This window comes from Tenrec ecaudatus, chromosome 10 (assembly GCF_050624435.1).
Source record: "Tenrec ecaudatus isolate mTenEca1 chromosome 10, mTenEca1.hap1, whole genome shotgun sequence".
NCBI lineage: Eukaryota > Metazoa > Chordata > Mammalia > Afrosoricida > Tenrecidae > Tenrec > Tenrec ecaudatus.
In genome coordinates, this window is record NC_134539.1 from 96,524,703 (window position 1) to 96,539,369 (window position 14,667).

General features: G+C 45.4%; 2 pseudogenes; one reads left to right on the forward strand and one right to left on the reverse strand.

Annotated features, from left to right (window-relative positions):
- Positions 1-1,672: 1,672 nt before the first annotated feature.
- LOC142458615 (E3 ubiquitin-protein ligase RNF146-like) lies at positions 1,673-3,628 on the reverse strand (annotated as a pseudogene).
- A 10,445-nt stretch (positions 3,629-14,073) lies between these two features.
- Positions 14,074-14,394, forward strand: LOC142458616 (small ubiquitin-related modifier 2-like; annotated as a pseudogene).
- The last annotated feature ends 273 nt before the right edge of the window (positions 14,395-14,667 follow it).

The following is a 14,667-nucleotide window of genomic DNA, read 5'->3' on the forward strand; positions in this document are numbered from 1 at the left end:
AATATTTTTCCAGAGAGAGATCCTTAGCAGCTGTCTGTCTGCTACACCAGCCAAATTCCTCACTTTACTCTCCTCTGTCATGTGTTCGCATTGCTTCTGCTATGGCTGTATTTTCACCACCGCCGTTTCAGTAGGCAGCACGAGTGCATCCAGCAGGTCAACAACGGATGGCCGGCTCCCGATTTGGGAGAAAACGCTTTTGTCTCTCTAGGGCTCCAAAATCCTGTATCACCCTGAATCCAGAATTTGAGTCCACGTTCATGCAATTAGCAGTTCCATTGCCGATCCGCTGGGTTGCACGGAAGTGGCCTCCAAAGAAACCCTCTGTGAAGTGGTCATGGTAGAGCCACCATAAAAATTAGAGCTGGAAGGGTCTGGTTTCAAACAGGAACCATCAACAAAGGGAGCCATTGAGGATGAGCGACAGGGGGAGGGGTGGCTCCCGTGGATGGCAGCAGCTGGTCAGTAAGGTCCAGGCCCTCGTGAGGGCCTCAGAAGCTTCTCCCATGGTGACAAGTAAAATAAAACAAAACAGGAAAGTAGTCCAGTGGCTGGGTTGAGAGAATCAGTCTGATGGTAGGACGGAGCTGCTAACCAAGGCTATTTCCTGAGGTCAATCTACTAGTTCACAGAGGGTCACTTCTATGAGATTTAATATAGCAGACGAAGAGTGGACAAAGTAAAGCCAAGATCATTAATAAGTACCATCTCTGAAGTGACCCATAAATCTGCCATCCCTGCCACCACTTCAAGGCAGGGGGGATAAGCTCCGGCTACTGGGTTGAGCCATAAACTGGGACACACCCCTCCCCAACCCACAAGAGCTTGTTTTTGTCCGGAGGCTGTTGGGCCAGCACTGCTGGAGCATCTTCAGCCATTCGCACGGATGCAGAATGAAAAACTAGGGAATCCCAAAATGGGAGCAGGAAGTAAAGCGACTTACAATTCTTTTTTACAGCCTGTAACCTATTCTCAGGGAATGGGAAAGATTCAGAGGCCATATTTTATTTTATTGTAGTAAACTGTAGTATTTATTAAATTACAAATTTTGTAGTCCAAAAGAAAAGGGTGGGTCCAGGAAATCCCCCAGCTACGAGGGTTGGACAGCAAAGCCTATGGGGACACAAAGAAGCGAATTACAAAAAGGATTCTGAAACTTCCTTACATCTCCGTTTCAGACACTGCAGTAAAATGGTTATTATGACATTCCCAAATCCCATCTATTCTCACGTTCACAAGGGTCCTGCTCAGACTGATGCCAAACATCTTATAGGTGCCAGGTTTCAGTCGTGATTTTGCTGAGCCATGCAGAAAAGCAAGGCAATGCAAGAATTAGATGAGGGAGCGATTGAACTCTTGAACTGTGTGATATGTGGATTAGGGGCCAATAACAATGTAAATAAAAAACGGAGAATCAGATGAAGTCTGTTAATACACAGATACTACAAACACTGGCCAAAAAAAACTAAAGAAGTTAAGCAAAAAACAAAATCCACCCTATAAAATGAACAGACTTCAAGAAAATTCGGCTATTAATAAAAAGCTCTTAACTAATCACACCCAAGTTCCTTACATTAAATACATTTTCTCAGAGGCTTCATTTTCATTACAGGTCTATGGTCCCCCAACCCCTTCCCTCCCCAACAATACACTACTAGGGATGAGTATAATGCTACATGGACAGAATTTTACAGAGAACCATTTCAACCTTGAGTGTGGGCTCAAGACTGATGGAAACCCAAGTTACTGTGCACTGTCCATCAGGCCTTCTAGGTCTGACCCTCACTGTTCCACCCCCTGCGACTGATGGATCCATTCCAGATCAATCAGATATTGTCTGGTTTATGTCAGGAGCCAAGTCTCTGATGGGTCATGCAGTGCTGTGTAACAAGAGCAGAGACGTCTCATCATCGCTGCTGGCATCTGGCTCCATTTCTTCAATGGAGGTACCGGTGCTGGTACGCTGCCTGACGATGCATGAACTTCCCCTTCACCCCTGTGACTTCAGTTATTTATACTAAGTTGTAAATGAGGAAAAGACTCCTCCGGAATAGTGCTTGCATCAGGGGATGGTGCTGTAGGGCTTGTTGACTGACCATCTGCTGATGTCAGTGGCCTCCCTGTAGATGATGCTAGAGGCTAAACGGAGGTTCCGCTCCATGCTGATACATGGTCCACCCCATCGGCAGAGCTCTCTCTTGATAGGTGTACCGTGTTAGAGTCACAGCCCAACCTAAGTCTGGATACTCCCTTCTGTGATATATCCATGATATCCATGTAATCTTCCTGCGACGTCCATGCTCATTTCTCCTATATTGAACCATATTTTCCAGATCAGCAATATAACATACATAAATCCAGAAACAAACATTTCAGTGCTCTTCTTACCTTTGGAAACAGCATCTTCCACAAATGGGTGCATAAGCAAATGTGATGAAGAAAGCTGATGGTGCCGGCTATCAAAAGATGTCACATCTGGGGTCTTAAACGCTTGAAGGTAAACAACTGGCCATTTAGCTCAGAAGCAACAAAGCCCACACAGTAGAAGCACACCAGCCTATGTGATCACAAGGTGTCAAAGGGATCAGATATCAGGCATCAAAGAACAAAAATCATATTGTGAATGAGGGAGAGTATGGAATGGGGACGCAAAGCCCATCTGTAGGCAACTGGACATTCCCTTACAGAAGGGTCTCAGGGAGGAGATGTGCCAGACAGGGTGCAGTGTAGCAATGGTGAAACATACAATTTTCCTCTAGTTCCTAAATGCTTCCTCTTCCCCCACCCCCCATCCACTAGCATGATCCCAATTCTACCTTACAAATCCAGCTAGACCAAAGGATGTACACTGATAAAGATAGGAACTGGAAACACAGGGAATCCAGGATAGATGATCCCTTCAGGACCAGTGGTGTGAGTGGCGATACCAGGAGGGTGGGTTGGAAAGGGGGAACCAATTACAGGGATCTACATATAATCTCCTCCCTGGGGGACAGACAACAGAAAAGTGGGTGAAGGGAGATGTCAGACAGTGCAAGATATGACAAAATAATAATTTATAAATTATCAAGGGTTCATGAGCAGTGGGGAGCAGAGAGGGAGGAGGGAAAATGAGGAGCTGATGCCAGGGGCTTAAGTGGAGAGCAAATGTGTTGGAAATAATGATAACTAATATACAGATGTGTTTGGCACAATTGATGTACATATGGATTGTGATAAGAGTTGTATGAGTCCCCAATAAAATGATTTTTTTTAAAAAAAGAGCATCTTCCAGCTCTTTGCTTGTGCGCTCCCATACTGCCACTGCCCATTTCTTCCTTCACAATACCCTGCCTAGTCTCCATTTCCTCTCCTGCAGTTCTTCAGGTGACAACAAGGCTGGCTTGTCAAGGACACCCCCAGGAATTCCTTGTCGACACAGCGCACACCGCTCTCCAAGCCAAGCAGCTCCCTTTACACACAGACAGCAGAAAACATGCTTACGAGGCAGACTGGGTGAACACAGCTTGCAGATACCTGGCACAGTCAGGGACAGTTAGCAAGGTGTGGTATTAGAGCAGACCTCATCGGGTGTCCTGTTTGTAGGAAGGGTGTTGATTGAGTGATCAATTTCCCCACAGCCAGCCATCAGTCCTCACAAACCCCACCGCTGCCTGGCATCAGCATAAGACATCTTCGCCAGCAGTCAGTCAGCTTGCATGAAGTTCTCTTCCATGGCTGGTTCATTCTTTGGTCTCTTGGCCACCATCGCGTCTACCTCGCGGTTCTTTCTCTTCATCCTCCGAGCCTGCAGCTGAGGCCGTGTCTTTTAAATATTAATAAGATATTTAAGAAAAATTAAAGAAGTATTTGGAATCCAGCTCCGATGAAACCACAAAGACCAGGGAACCCCCTTTGTTGCTTTCTAGTCGTTGGGTGCAGAAAGGCCACCATGGCTCCTTTGCTTTGGGGACCTATAGAAATATCTTCCGCTGCAATAACATGCATGAAAGATTCTAAATTTTCCTCTGCCAAATGTTGTAATAACGATATGCCCTCCTAGAGACAACGTGGGATGGCGAATAGACCAACAGTTCATCCACGTAGTTGAATGAGACAGAAACTCGCTGAAACAAAAGCACTAATTTATAATGTGATGTTTGAGTCAAGTAAGTATAAGGTGTTTGAGGAAACTCTGAGCATCACAGTCTAAGTGACTTGTTCCTCTCAGGTGAAAGTAAAGCTATGTTGCCTATCTGTATGAACAGGAATGCTGAAAGAAGTACTCCACGGTGAAATGGGTAGATTGTTGGGAGATTGTCTTAGATCAAAGTCAGTGAGGGTTTAGAACTACTGAAAAACAGGATTACCATGTGGTTAATGGCATTTTTAAGTTTGTTACAAATGACAACCTCGATTATGGGATTTTTTTAAAAATTAAGATTAACAGGTGTTAAAGGAACTAGTAAAATAAGTTATTTAGGAAAAAACTGAATCTTGAATGGGAGATCCAGGCCTTTCTTTGCTTTCCGTTTCAAAGAATGTTGAGCTAGTTTTGCAAAGGTTTAGGAAATGGGGAGCTAATAATAAGGAGTACAAGGAAGAAGAGCTTGTTTTAAAATTGATTGTGGTGATTGCTCTTTTTGATATGATCGAGTTATTGTATGATATGTGGATTATGTATCTCAGTCAAACTGTTAAAGAAAAACAGGTTTAGCTAAATCTTTTCATACCTTTGTAAGTCCTGCTGACACAAGCCAACTTGAGTCAGTCCCAAAGGTGGCCCACAAAGTTTTAGGGAGCAAGGCAAAAACCTCCTCCTGTAAGGAAAGAAGACGCGTTGTCCCACAAGGATCAAATGAGCCACTGCAGGTAAGAGTGATTCCACTGCCTCTCTCAGGTCCTCACTCTCTATGGTCCAGTCAAGGACATAAAGAAGTATTGCTTCCGAGGAAGCAGCCATCTAAGTGCGAGGTGAAGTAAGTCCACACGGAGGAAGCACACCGTCATCAGTCACCGAAGGATCGTGAAGCATGTAATCTAGGATTAGTAGCAGAGCAGACTGCATGAGACTGGTGTGCAGAAGACGACAGATGACAGCAGAAGCCCAAGACCCATTTGTGGGACTACACAGGACATCAGCCTCCAGTGACCTCCCTCTACCCACACATGAGGGACCGGTTCCTACACAGAGTGCATTAGAGAGCTGGGTATAGAAGATCAAAGGCATACATTTGGCTTGAACAGTTAAAACTTTGTCAGCAGATTTCCCCCCCCTCCCTTTGATCTGGTTTCCAAAATTTTCAGTATTTTTTTGTTTATTCTGTTGTGTTTGGTTTTGTTTGTACATATCATATGTGTTAGGTCATTGGTGGTCACCCTCTTGAAGTTGTGTTATATACTTGTTTCATCTTTCTGTATCTGAAACCCAGGATTGATGAACCTAGAGAGATAGCAAGTAGACTAAGGGACTCAGGGGGAGGGGGAAACAGTGGTGGTGGGAGGAGGGGGTGAGGGGGAGACGACGTTAAGGAGTCCATGTAGAAAAGGAATGTTTGGAAACTGATTGTGGTAACAAATGCCCAATTTTGGTGGATGTGATTGAGCGATGGAACGATTTGACATATGTGTTCATCCCCAAATAATAACCAAAAAAGTATTTCTCTCTGTTTGGTAAACGATAAATGACACTTCCATTTGGACAAAACCTCTCTCTTTTCTAGATGAACTGGAGTATCAGAATTTGGGAGAAGTAGATGCATATCCCTCATGAGGCCCTGAGACACGGGCCCTGGCAGTGAAGGTGTCGGACAAGCCCTTGCTGTGCAATGTCCACAACTTGAGAGGCTGTAGAGGTTTTAGTACTCTGGGAGCAGAGAGGCTATTGCAGACTTGTGGGGTTAATTGCAGACAGTGGGGCTCCTGTATCAATTACAATGTTGCATGGTTCCCTATTAATTAAATAAGGGTTGGTTCCCCATGTGAATTTATAGCCACGGCTCTCAATGTATCCCCATAGCCACTTTATGTGGGCTTGGGCAGAGCTGATAGCAAGATACCAGGTTTGACTTTTAATTGAAATAGTCCTTCCTAATTGTCTACGCTCTTTACAATAATAGCAAATCCCAGAGACTCCAGACTGGGGGACCTTGGGTTTATTCCCAAATTGAGGTTTAGATCGCTGTATCCACAAGATTGCAATTGCTATAATTATAAAGACATAAGGTTGTTTTCAGCTTGGTTTATTTAGCCTTTTGTTCTAAGGCTAGGGCCATCTTCCAAACTAAAGTAGTTAATTATGAAGTTTCAACATTGTCCCAATTTCATTGATGTTACTTAACTAAGTCAGCTAGTGCAGGGTATGCTTCTACAAAAACAGATTCAAGCGCTATCTGGGCTCTTTGAATGCTTCCAGAGAAGTTCAGTTAAATGATTTCTGTAATTACAAATATTTTCATTCTTTTCTGACTTGCAAGCCTGAACTTTACCCCAACTTTACAGGGAAAAACTTTAGGAAGATATTCAATTCAATTTGCTACATCAGCTTTAGTGTGACTTATCAGCCTGAGACATGTGGACAATGACTTCTTAAATTATTTCCAATTAGCAACCTCTGTCCCCTTTGTCCCCAGGTAGAGGCTCCCCGTTGGGCAGCTAAGCACAAGGTCAGTCGTTGGAAACCACCAGCTGCTCTGCGCATTCTTACTCTCAGGTTGTCCCCGGGGAGTACCCACAAGCCAATTTATTTATTTATAAACATTTTATTAGGGGCTCATACAACTCTTATCACAATCCGTACATATACCTACATCAATTGTATAAAGCACATCCGTACATTCTTTGTCCCAATCGTTTTCAAAGCATTTGCTCTCCACTTAAGCCCTTTGCATCCATTCCTCTCCCCCCTCCCTCCCCACATCTCCTCCCTCATGAACCCTTGATAATTTATAGATTATAATTTTGCCATATCTTGCCCTATCCGGCGTCTCCCCCCGCCCCCTTCTCTGTTGTCCGTCCCCCAGGGAGGAGGTCACATGTAGATCCTTGTAATCAGTTCCCCCTTTCCAAACCACTCACCTCTACTCTCCCAGTATCGCCCCTCACACCCTGGTTCTGAAGGTATCATCCACCCTGGATTCCCTGTGCCTCCAGCTCATATCTGCACCAGTGTACAACCTCTGCTCTATCCAGACTTGCAAGGTAGAATTTGGATCATGGTAGTTGGGGGGGAGGAAGCATCCAGGATCTGGGGGAAAGCTGTATTCTTCATCGGTGCTACATCGCACCCTGACTGACTCATCTCCTCCCCTAGACCCCTCCCACAAGCCAATTTAAAAAAGAAAGAAGCTTCCCGCTTGTTTCTGGCTAGCTTGGGAGCTTCGATTTTTTTAACTCGCTTCAAAAATAATAATCTTGTGTGCTTAAAACTACCATAATATGGCCACTGATCATTCAGCAACTTTTCGTTAAACTGTGCAAGCCCCTTTTGGGATACTGAGCAGAGTCAGTGCCATCCTCCTTGACCATACATAGCGTGGATCTTCCAGAGGGGCATCTGCCATTTTCCTTAAAAGGGGTCTGTGGTAGTTACATAATCTAGTGTCAACTTGAAACTATTAAGAGTGAAGGGGTTGAGTTTAGCCTGTCAATCAGGTCACAGCTTGATGACCTCATTTGGAGGCGCAGTGGAGCTAAATAGTTCACTGGAGGTCAGATACACTCACCCCCTGTGAGACATTCCTGTTGACAAGCCACATGGAGCTATGCTGATGGATCCAGAGCCCTGGAGCTGAAGGAGCCACAAGACTTTCCACCCACTGGCCTGTGATCTTCCTGCATTTGGCGTCATTGCATGGCTGCGTGAGTCTGAAGAGGAATTTATGATGATTTATATATGGGGTAATATCGGACTTGTGGACTTGATCTGGGCTGGGCTGGGATATTTTCTTAACGTACAATAGTTCTTTGATATAAAGTTCTCTCTTACACACACATGGTTGTCTATGAATTTGTTTCTCTAGTCAACCCAGACTGACCCAGGGGGCCTCCCTATTTTGCCAAGTACTAGCACATGGCAACAAGAAGGTGTACTGGGCCCAAACGCAGTGTTCAGAGAAACAAAAGCAGAACAGGCCGGTGCAGGAAATTACACTTTTCACCCACAGGATGACCCACTCGCCACATTTCTACCCCCCAAATAAGCGAACCACAAGCAGAAACCAGAAACAAAAGCACAAAGGCTCAAAAAGCACACTAAAACCTACGCTTGCAAGGGTGTGTCAATAATCTGTCAGGAGCTTTGCCCGGTGTAAGACGCCAACACTACAGTCAACGCCTGAGCAGTTTGTAGGAAGGAAAGAGACTGGCTTGAACAGATGCAGCCAGTAGAGGGCACCGTTGTAACGCTAAAACCCCAGTTGAAACCTGGAGCATTTCCATCTTGCCAGCTCCCAAAGAGTCTGAAAAAGGAGGTGGGGCAAGGAGGGGCATGCAAAAAGAGTGCTTTATTGCCGTGTGAGTCCTGGTATGTGTCCCGCTGGCGTTTCTGTAGAGGACTCTGAAAATCCTGCTGACGACACCAATTACATTAGAGAACAAAACCCTTACTTGGCTGAAGGAACCCCCAGAGGTTTATGGAGGCCCAAAGTAATGCTGGAATGGGAGATGGGAAACCGCATGGATCTCTGGGAATACAGATCACAAGTAATCACAGTGCTGGAGGGGGAAATAAAGGCACAACCTTCTTATTGGTGTAGAGTCTTTAAAGTCAGTTCCAGGTGAGACAAGGTGAAGAGCACTTTTAAACAATATTGCTTACCACTATACGGCGTACACATTGATTGGCTGAAAAAACACAACGGCAAGAAATAAGATCAGAATTCCTCCTTACAAAACAATGCCATAGTGGCTATTTTCACCAACAGTTTATGAACAGTTACCCTGCTCGGAGCACTAGAGCTCTGGAGGAAGTACAGAGACAGGGTGTGCAGGAAGTATTGCTCACTCAGAGTGTAGGAAACTGGAGGAGAACTCAACCTCCGCGAAGTACAGTTAGCAAGACCGACAGGACTTCATCTCGCGTGCTCTGGCCTTGTCAGGAGAGACCAGTCGCTGGAGAAGGACATCATGCTTGGGAAAGCGGAGGAAGAGGGAAAGCGACAAGAGGATGGCCCTGGACAAGATGACGTGGTGGCTCCAACCTGAGGACAATTGGGAGGGTGGTGTTGCTTTGTTTACACACGGGCCCTGGCAGTGGGAACCCACTCAGCATGAGCCAGAACCCACTGGATGGCTTCTTCCAACCACAATCACAACAATCTCAAGTAAACGAATTTCCTTGGCAGCAAAAGCAACATCTGACGGCAGCATCCCGTTGGATTTCTAAGAAGTCGTTAAAAGCTAGGTGAAAGGTTGCCTCTGAGCTGTAGGAGCTCGTTCTGCAGAGAGCAGAGGCCTCTGTTTTGATTTTGAATCTCTCCTCAGACTCTCCAAACTTATTGAGAATGTTAACAAGCATGTGTGGGTGCATTGGGGCAGGAGAGTACCTAATGACATCAATCAGAACAACAATTAAAATGGAGAAACAGAGAACCGATCTCAGGGACCTACGTGTCACCTCCTCTCTGGGGCATGGGCAACGGGAAGGTGGGTGAGGGGAGACGCTGGGCAGTGTAAGATAAGATAAAATAATAATTTATAAACTATTAAGGGTTCATGGGGGAGGGAGAAGGGGGGAGGGAGGTAGAGGGGAAAAGGAGGAAAATGAGCTGATTCCAGGGACCCAATCGGAAGGCGAATTTTGAGAATGACGAGGGCAACAAATGTATAAGGGTGCTTTATTCAACTGATGTATGTATGGATTGTGATAAGAGTTGTATGAGCCCCAATAAAATTATTTATTAAAAAAAATGGAGAAACATCTATTGAAAATGCTCCTTTGGAGACAGAAACGAAAACAGATGCTATTGCTGCCAGATGCTGATGAGTTGGTTCTGAGTCACCTGGGCCCTACGTAGAACAGAAGGACCTGCCGGGTCCTGCACCATCCTCACAAGCGTCGCTATGTTTGAGCCTGTTGTTGTAGCCACTGTCCATCCATCTCCTTGGGGCCTTTCTCTTTTTCACTGACCCTCTATTCACCAAGCTTCTTGTCCCTCTCCAGGTCCCTCTTGGTAATGGCCAAAGGAGGAGGGCTACCATCTTGTCATCCTTGCTTTCAAGGACCATTCTGCTGGCGCTTAGTCCAAGGCAGGTTTGCTCCTCCTTCTGGTGTACTGGATGGTCTTTTCCAGCACCACAATCCCACTGCATCGATGCTTCTTACTGTCCGGCTTCCACATGCCTACGAGGGTGTGTGGCGTATCAGGCCCACAATCGAAAGGGTCCAATAGGATGTGTAATTGAGGAGTAAAACCCAGGAGTCATCGGACAAGAGAAGGAATGCAAGTGCTCACCCCCCGGACCACCATGACTTCAGGAGCCAGGTCTGCGCAGATAGCGAGAGAATAGATTTCCAATAGAGGCTTAGGTACTCTCTCGGGGCCTGCAAGCCCCCTAATTACAGGTAACCACATAGGTAACCAAGTGGGCTGGACTTTAACCCTAAAGGTTCCAGAGTACATTGGAGGAACAACCTAACACCAGTGCCAGAGGGACAGGTCACGGGGCGTGACTGTCCTCAGAGCCTAGAGCGCAATGATGAGCTAGGTGTGTACACGTAATAGGAAGGGGAGGGACTAGGGGTACACATGCGACAAGATAGGCAGACCTTAGATTCAATATGGCAGCCTAACCTTGGCCACTCTTGAGTGGGCTTGACCTCCCTGGGCTCTCCTTCAGGGACACATCTACTATTCTTATCAGAAGGGAGTGGGTCCTACTTAGGATGAGACAGACTATATAGTCTGATTGCTCTAGATGGCTGAGAACCTTAGGGAACCAACCTCTGACCTGCTTTCTTTAACCTCCAAGTGTACAGCCATTTACCATGTGTAGCAGGCAGCGTCTTAGGTTTGGTGGGAGAAATCCCACACCTGGATTCCAGGCTTTGGTACCAATTTAAATGTTTCTTTCCCGCCTTCTCATCTATACATTCTTGCATGCAACACTCTACCCTCTCCCACCTGAGCACACATTCCCTCTTTGTCGGTGATGCCCACGGTGGCTCCATCTCCATCAATGCCCTCTCTAACCACATCCTTCTCAAACGGATTCCCATCTCATTTTCTCTTCAAGTCGCCCTCAGTGTTTCAAATAGAAACCCAAAATTGTGCTCTTACCAGGATAATCACCCTCAAGCATCCATCATCGGAAACTGAAAAAGCCGACTACGTGCGTTCGTTTGACAATGAAAGATAGCCCATAGGGACGGGAGGGCTATAGAGGTCAGTGTGTCAGCAGAGCAGAGTCTCACTAACAGACCATCACAGGGAGGGAAAGAACACGGTGCAGAAGAACATGCCTGCTTTGACCCCATCTCTGTACATTTCATCTGTGACACCAGGGGTGCAGCACAGGGACAACTAGGAGCTCCTGGTTTGGTGGAGGGGAGGAGATGTGGCCTCTTGGTGGGAACCATGAAGAATGGGCATGTGCAAATGACTGGCCTATAAAGAAGGGAGAGACTTCCAATCTGGGTAGAAGAGATGAAGACTGCAAAATAGGATCCACGTGGTGCTCCCTCACCATGTCTAGGTTGGAATGCTCCCTCTTGGTGCCTGATTCTCACTCATTAAAACCCTGCTCACTCTATTTGACTCAGTCTAGACTGTCTTTTTGTCACAGGGGACAAATAGTGGTTACTATGTGGGTGAGGTAGGGGTGGCGGGGGGTTGGAGAGAATTGCTAACATTCTCTGTGAATTGAATGGTGGACATACAGATACTTGTTGTATTCTCCTCTAAATCTTATATGGGGTCCCTTGGTGGCACAAATGGTTAAGTACTAGGCTAAAAAAATGTTGGCAGGTCAAATTTACCCAGAGGTTCATCAGAAGAAAGGGCTTAGCAATATGCTTCCAAAAGTTCACAGCCTTCAAAACACAATGGAGCAGCATTGCTTTGTCGAAGATTTCTTCTTTCAATTAACCGTGTTTGGCTTTACATTGGCTTAAGAATATTCATCATGTCTTAAAAATAATATATTTATACATGGGGGTTCTCCGCTCCCCCAAATGGGAAAAAGCCCCGCTAGATGGAACTTTTGTAGCATGCATTTTTCCTGCTAGATGAGCATCCAGCAACTCACTCTAACTTAGTGCACTCAGTGGCATCACCTGGGAAAGTTCTCTCTGGTCATAGTGAATATTTTCTTAAAAACAGTTTCACTCAAACCTCTTTTTATTTTGTGATGGTTGATTTAAGAGAACAGCATGAGGCTATGAAATTTTGTGTCCCGCTCAGGAAAAGTGCTGCAGACACTGTAGTGATGTTGAACACAGTTCACAGGGACAGCACTACGGAAAAAAATCAAGTGTATGAGTGGTCTTCTCATTTCAAAAAAAGGTGAAATTCGATTGATGACAAACCTCGTCTGGACATCTGTCAACTTCCTGAGCAGATGAAAATGTTGACTCAGTGCATTTGGAGTTTGTTTTACCAGGTCAGACTATTAATCAAGCTTTCTATTTAGAGGAAAAGCTAGTACAACAGTGTGTAATTAAAAATGCCTGATTTGTGGCAGATGGGGGACTGGTTTTGCCACCACGACCATGCACCTGCTCACACAGCCATCTCAGTGCACCAGTTTTGAGCAAAAAACAGCATGCCTCCTTTGCCCCACGCACCGTACTCACCTGACCTCGCTCTGTGCAACTTATTTTTGTTTCTGTGAATGCAGAGGGACACGAAAGGAGAGTGATTTGCTGACATTGAAGAGGTGAGGAAAAAAACAAGGGAGGTGCTGTCAGCCATCCAAACAGAGGAGTTGGAAAAAATGTTTCCAAGAATGGAATTGCAGATTTGACAAATGTATTAAGTGTTGGTGTGTTAAAAAATGTTAAATACATAGCTTTGAAAGCAAATTCTGGGGTTTTTATGTACCCGTGTGTGTGCATGTGCGCACACACACGCACACAATGTGTAGGGAGCTGGGTATCTTGATTAGGAAAAAGATGACTTTTTGAGATCAAGCTGAGAGCTAGGGTTTAGATCCAAACCCACAAGCTCTTCTGGGTTAGCCCACACCTGTCCAGGCCTAAGGGAACTATTCCTCTTTCCACGCTGATCAAAGATGCACCGAGAGCCACATATTGGTCTTCACCACACATTGAGTAGAGCTCACCTCTGTGAAGTGTCCTCTCAGGATAGATGTTCCTCTTCTTTAACCTCACAGAGTGATATGTCCTTCTCCTGTATTGAGATCCCACCAGAGATGTTCTCATACAGATAGGCTCATTTCACTCAGGCATCCTCAATAGGCCTTCACAGAAGCTTCACAGTCTCCCCCAAAGGATCTGGAAGCTCCACAACTTCCACAGCCAGCAGGTCACCTGCAAAAATACCACCTCCTGCACCTTGCCAGTATGCATCCGGGAGGAGGGTTCCAGCCCAGCAGCCACGGAACCTCCTGGAACCTGGGAAAGGGTGAGCATGGGCCTTCTCCCTATGCTAAAGTCCTAGAGCTCTTCAGCAAGGGTCCTCAAGGCAAGAAGTCCTGAATAGCCAAAGCAAGGATGAGAAAGAACCAAGCATGGGACCAATACTCCCCAGTTTTAAAACCTATGATAGAGCTACAATAATCTGGAAAGATGGGTCCTGGTTTGATAATAAGACACATATTTCAATGGAATAGAATGGAGAGTTCAGGAGTAAACCCACACATCTATAGTCCACTGATGTGTGTGTGTGTGTGTGTGTGTGTGTGTGTGTGTGAAAAAGAAAGTTTAATTTGACTGACTGGTTTGACCAGGAGGTTGTATATAGAAGTTACACTTCATAAGTTGAAACAGTTAAGCCTGTGATTCCAAATACATTTGAATATTTACTTAAATCATACATACGATCCATATCCAAATTACTTGAATTTGGGTCTTTGCAACTACTTACATTTGAGATAAAAGACATTAACTTAAAAATAGACAGGCGGTTTTCTGTGATGTGGCATCTGAGGAGACTTTGGCTCTCGCCATGGCCAACAAAAAAACCCAAGGAAGGAGTCACAACTGAGAACAACGATCATATTAACTAAAAGATGGCGGGGCGGAATGGTTCTGTGGTGCAGTTTAAGATTAAGAGGCACATGCCACTGAGTAAACTAATGAAAGTCTATTGTGAATGACAGGGTTTGTTAATGAGGTAGATCAGATTCGGATGTGACGGACAGCCAATCAATGAAACAGACACACCTGCACCGTTGGACATGGAGGATGAAGATATAATGGGTGTGTTCCAGCAGCAGACAGGAGGCGTCTTCTAAGAGGGAGCCTGCTGCTTTCCTCCAGAACTCTCTTCCTACCGACCAAGAATCCATTCTCAATTAGAAAACCACAGTTTGGTTCCACCACCTCCTGACGACTACAGGATAGTCACCTCTATTCTTTCATGTCCCCTTCCCCACTCCTTTACTGCACATCAAGTAACTGGTGCATGTGCACAAGCACACTGCATTTTCCCCTTTGTTTATTTTGTTCTTTTCTTTTTTTTACTAAATGACCAATGGTATGTTTTGATTGACATCCAGTGGAGATGG